Source organism: Ambystoma mexicanum, chromosome 5q (genome assembly GCF_040938575.1).
Source record: "Ambystoma mexicanum isolate Mex_15411 chromosome 5q, UKY_AmexF1_1, whole genome shotgun sequence".
Classification (NCBI taxonomy): Eukaryota; Metazoa; Chordata; class Amphibia; order Caudata; family Ambystomatidae; genus Ambystoma; species Ambystoma mexicanum.
Window position 1 is genome coordinate 931,783,915 of NC_090933.1, and position 6,000 is coordinate 931,789,914.

The 6,000-nt window shown below is 42.5% G+C and overlaps 1 protein-coding gene across 1 annotated transcript in view; it reads right to left on the minus strand.

Moving 5' to 3' along the window:
* ZNF706 (zinc finger protein 706) overlaps window positions 1-4,919 on the minus strand; it is a 91,454-nt gene extending 86,535 nt beyond the window's left edge. The window contains exon 1 of the mRNA XM_069621447.1: window positions 4,677-4,919. The gene's annotated coding sequence lies outside the window, so the exon portion shown is untranslated. The remainder of the gene's footprint in view (window positions 1-4,676) is intronic.
* Between the last annotated feature and the right edge of the window lie 1,081 nt (window positions 4,920-6,000).

Below are 6,000 nucleotides of genomic sequence, written 5' to 3' on the forward strand. Positions count from 1 at the left end.
TACCGTTGGTGCTAAATGCAACAACTATTTCCTTCAAAATCCGCAAAATATACATCACGCTGGTAAACACCACAAAATGAAAAAGCAATGATTAAGGCCTTCATCTGTGAGCACACAACACGTTTCGTGGCACATCACTGCAAGACTTATCCAAGCACGACACCAGATGAAGAGGGAGGCACTGCTGTTCTAGACTTTTCTTCAAGTGAACGAACGCTGCCCATCGTTTTCTGTAGCTACCTTATGCATGGATGACCACTACCACACTAGACCGCAGCAAGTAGCACAAAAACACCAACTGGACAGAGGCATTTTTCGGCAAAGAACTAGGGGCAACTTTTACGGGCATGCCTGTTCCCATAACACATTGCCGTGCCACAATGTTTTGCGAACCATAAGAAAAGCACCGTTATCCGAAATAGTCAACATTACAATGTCACAAATCTTTTTAATGAGGCTGCACATCCGAGAGCAGATCACAAAACTAGACACGAAGAGAGCAAGATAAAACCGAGTTAGTATATGCATTTCAGATATTTCACAGAAAGTCAGAAGTTAACAGAAACATTTCACATGACATCTAATACAAATGTGTTCCCAGTGTTTGCATTTACTACAAGCAAGAATGTAAAAAGTTGCAAAAAATAGAATACCAAAGTGACTCCTAAAAGTAGTACTTTCCTTGTTAACAGTGCACGCACTACAACATAATAAAAGGGTCACGTCGCACCACACACGCCTTGTGCAGAAGATTTTCCAAAAAAGAATTTGCTGCATGGGACAGTCCCATCATTAGTATATGATGCCCGTGTGAATTGTAATATGTTGGACAACCGAGATGAAAAACAGAAATACGCTGGAACATTGCTTTAACATAAGAACTAAGAATCTCAAATGGTGGCGCATTTCATCAAACAAAATGAAATTGCCAAAAATCCTAGAGGTGATAAAAGCAAGAACAGAATACTAGACATTTCACAATGTCTTGACTAGAGGGAAGCCTTCTGGATTGATAAACTCGACTAGACTTCGTGGTGGTATGAGCAATGTATGCAATTTAAACTGCTATGAGCCATCAATTGACAATTACATCAACACAGTTTCAGATCCGTTCATGAAAGCATTGTTTTCTGATGTAATATTCAAGTTGGCATGATGAGAACTGTCACAAATTAGGTATAGCTATTTTAGCAACAATAAGCTGAAATACGTCATATTCAACCTCTACCAACTAAGTAACAGTATTAACTCTCCAAATCTTTCATAATTAAATGTTTCCATAGCCACACTTCACTCCAAACACGTCAGCTTTACCATGCAAACCACCTTTGTCCCACAACAACTGCAGCACAATGACACCATCATTGAGATGGCATCTAGGGACACAGTTTTATGTTATATCCAGTGATTTTACCGAAAAATGTTTCAATTAAGCATTTAACGAAACAAATATATATGGGATGGGTTAAGGTGTTAAAATGGGTGGGGAAGAGGTTGCAATGGGGTTAACGTATAGAAACTGAGGGATTTAAAAAGAAAAAAAAATCATTTTCGGTAAACCTTTCTGTAAAATCACAGATACTGTTTTAATGAACACAAGCCTTGGCAATCCTCTTGCTGTCTCCCCTTGATCCCAGATAAACCTAAGCGACTACTTAAGGTTTACATAAAAATCAACTCGTACTGAGTTAACCTACCTCTTAGAAGAGAAGAGCTGCTTGATCGATTGTATACATACACTACAGATATCGGCCTGATCCCAAAGTATCATCTTGGTATGGTGAAATCCTAAAGATACAAACTTCATTTCAATCTATTTCTATGAACGCACGTGGGTTATCCTCTTGGCTTTTCAGCCGCTTTATAAACAAAGTTGAGGCAAGTACAGTGGATTTTTTTGTGATCATTTTGATCTATATTGTTACTAAGCACAGTCATCAGAGTAGCCGCTGCATACTGAATAATCCAGTTGATGTTAAAATGTATGACATAGTACTACTCAACTTGTACTGAAATTGTATAAACTATATGGACACTGATTGTTTTAAGAACATTTTGAAAAGTTGTACACACTTTTTGGGTAGAGAAGAGGTGCATTCGTTTTTTGTACCCATCACCCTTAACACTAAACTGCGGTGTGAAGATATTTTTGGAGGGCAGGGAGCTAATTATACTGAATTCGTGCAAAAAATAAGATAGAAAGAAGTTCTTGTCCGAGACCCTGCGAGATTTAGTGTCATTACTTAATCATAGATGTGATGCTTTTCTTGGGTGGTAAGTTTTTTTAATGTAGATTCCATCCCGGTGGAAGAGCGTTTCCGGGTGCCTGTAGTTTGAGAAAGGTAAACAGACAGCACTGAAGTGTCCTTTTGCCACTGGAACTCAAAATTGCACAGCTAGAATGTTTGACTTTCAAAACGTTGATCTGAACTGGCCTCCAAAATATAATAGACCAGACACTGTTATCAAGCCAAATCTTCATGTCTTTCATTTCTCAAGTATGATAAAGTCCAATATGGACCAGGGGGGTGTGGGGGAGGTGCATGCGGACATAACCCGATATGGGTAGAGGGGTATTTCCCCATGTAGTCCAATATGGACGCGGGGGTGGGGGGAGGGGGGTGGAGAAAACAACCAGTCAGCACAAGATCACTTGGATTTTTCCTGGCTTTAAAACTTTGAACGAAGGCGCAAACTAACAACGATGTTGCATGGCCTCCATCTCTAGGGACAGGGTGAGCAACAGCCTACTAAGCAAGAAGGAGTTAGTAACTAAAACGGCCCACTGCCTCAAAAGGTGTTGCAGGTAATTACAGTACCTACACAACTTATTTGTTTCGGAATCTTGTAAAAAGGAACCTCGGGGTTCCCCCCTTATGGGGCCAACAAAAAGGTCTAGCAATTGTGGGTGAGGGGCCGTTGGAAGAATTAAGCCTATATGGTGGATTTTATAGAAAGGTTCCATAACCCCCATTCACGATTATGAGAACCAAGATATATGCGGCCCGTGACCATTGGGTGATTAGGTCAGAGAATCGTATCAGGTTACCATATGGTTCTGAAGACCCCCATATAACCACTAAATTGTTGCCAGGTTGGAAGAAAAAAAAAAACAAGCTGAATATCCCTTCAAAACAAGCCGACTCCCATATAAATGAGCTGAAAAAACAAGTTTGCACCCAAAATGCTGCAGATGAGTCACAAAAGTCAGAATCACCACACTACATTATAAAACGTACAGAAAATGGCATAGTATGTTACAGCAAAAAAAAAAAAATACACTTTTATCTTGCTGTTTTTGGCTCCATCTCATCTCTGTCCTTGCAGTCTGCCACTACTTGGCATTTTATGGCCAATCAGTGTCTTAGTTCAGTTTGATCTGCACCTCCTTGGGCATTGTATTGTGAATTATTGTCTCAAGTTCAGTTCTGCGATCCTCGTCTCCTTTGGCAGTTGTGTGGCCAATCAAATCTCTGGTCTGTCAGTTATCTGGCCCACCGCTCATGTGGTCCGTCACCTCTCTGGCCCGCTGCTCATCTATCTGGTCATTGTCCCTGTAGTCACTGGCATATTCTGTGATCCCCAATTATTTCATTAGCAGGTGCATAGTTTCATAAACCACACCAAACCTCTTTCTAAAACAAACACTCATCCACATACAGGCTCAGACTGGCCTATGGGGCAACAGGCCCATGACCGAACCAAAAACACAAAAATGTTGGTGTGGGACAGGTTTTTTTTTTTTTTAATCAAAGTAGGCCACCTTTTTGACCCATGGGGGCCAGTTTAATACTTTACTATGTGGCAGTGTTGTTGAGTAAATATTCTTTAAAATTCACAATTTTCATCCCATTTGTTTTTTTTTTTTTAAATCCCCTTTGGTACTATTCAAACAGGGTCAGAAAAGGAATGATTTGCCATTTACAACTATGGGCCACTTTTTCATTGGTGCGTGAGAATTTTATTTCCAACCCTGCTCAGTACATGTATACACAGAATGATCACCACATGCACACAGGAGCAAACCGTACCAGCAGTCTGTGCAGCTAAACTAACAGCAATGCAAGTCTGCACTCCGTTTTGTGCTCATGTAGAGGAGTAGTTTAAGCAAACAGCAAGTATCATTAAGAAGATCAATTACTCTAGCTAATGGTGAAAGAAGATAATCTGTGGAAGCATGCTGGTGTAAACGAGGGATTCTCCTGCAACCTCATTCTTAAAACCCGATTTCTGTTAACCAGAAGAAACGTTTTCTTTTACTAGAACCACACCTGGCTGGCACAGCCCCTGCAGCTCCCCTCTGAAAGCAGCCGATTGATATTTATTTTGGGTTGGGTGGCTGCATCGGGTGGGGTAGTTTCAATGTTAATAGGGGTATTCATTTATTCATGCAATGTTTGTCAGATACATATATTGCATAAATAAATTATCCGGGTTCATGTATCTACTTTTTGAAGACAGGTCCACTTAAAGCACTGCCCTAAACTAGGACACTGCAGCTGCCGTGCAAAGACACCCATCTCTCTGCATTCCTTAGAGCCAATGGTGCGTCTCTGCAAGCCCAGGACACTTCCGTTATAGATTGGAGGGATAACGGAAGGAAACGGAGTGTGGAGGGATGGGTCTTTATGTACAGTAGCTTACCAACAAACAGTTTCGGGCCTTTAAGAACTTACCTCTGATGCTGAACGGGGCTGGCAGGGGTCAGGCTAGATCTTCTGGCCGGCAGATAAAACTCCCACTCAACGGGCGATGCCGCGGAACTTCGGTTGTCACTGAAAGGCGGTGGATAGCCTAAACCTCGGGCGCTAGCCGCCTGGGCAGGGACGGAAGCGAGGCACCGAGGCCGCACCACACAGCAACCACCCTCCGGGGGCACCCAGCTGCGCTTGCGCACGCTGAACGACAGCGCCCTATACAGGAGGGGGCGTTGCTACATGTTGTGCTTCCGGTGTGTTTGACCAATAGTACTGCGGCCACCACCTCCTGTAAATGACGTAAATCTTTTGGTACTTCCTCTGGAAACCGCAGGAAATTCGTCCATGTTGTATGGGGCTGCCGTACTACTTTGCGTTGCCTCTCCGTGGCGAAGTGGGTGGGGCACTTCACGTTTTTTGGGGCACATGCAATGTCTGCGTAATGCGCGACTTGGCACCACCCTCTTTTCTTTCCAGGGAACGAAGTGAACTCTGAAGGCTCTTTCTAGGTGAACCCTATCCGTGCAGTTAGAAAATGGCGGTGTTATGTAGTATTTGGTATACCATACGGATCCGGTATCCCCTGGCCTTCGGCTCATCTCTAATTGGCTGTATTAAGCCTTAGCACCGCCCCCGTGAGCCTGAGAACCGGCCCCTCTTCCAAGCTGTCACAGACACAAACAGCATAGTACGAGCGAGCTGTCTTCTTGTTGCAATAGTCTTTCTCTCAGAATAAACAGTGTTTATCTATTATAGATAAACACTAAAGCTTTGCATTAAAATGCGAGGCTGCCTCTGAGGAAGCCGTTGATGTATTGCTTTCTCTCAGAATAATAAACAGTGTTTAATCTATACCCACAACGGAACGAAGGTCCGCATTATATAAACTATAACATGTCATTAAAATACGAGGCTTCGACTGAGGAAGCCATTAATTACAGTTCATGAAAAGTCAAGCTGTGCTCCATCGTGCTAATGACAACACAGTGGGTGTTGAGATGTGGAGAAATCTATAGCATGCTCCGACCCCAGATTAAGTACACTTCAATCCAATGAGGGATGGACGCAGGAGACTTCTTCAAACACATCTTTATTCCACTACATTACTCAGGAACTGCCTGAGACAAACGCACATCCTGTCCCTCCCCTTCTTGAGTTTGCCCAAAAACTAAGATGTCGTCGCTATAGTTCAAACAATTAGGCACGTGTTTGATTATGTTATGAATTTCTGACTGAAATATTTCTGCTGCTGAAGAGACTCCGAAGCTGAGAATTTTATATCTATAGAGACCCAGGTGAGTAG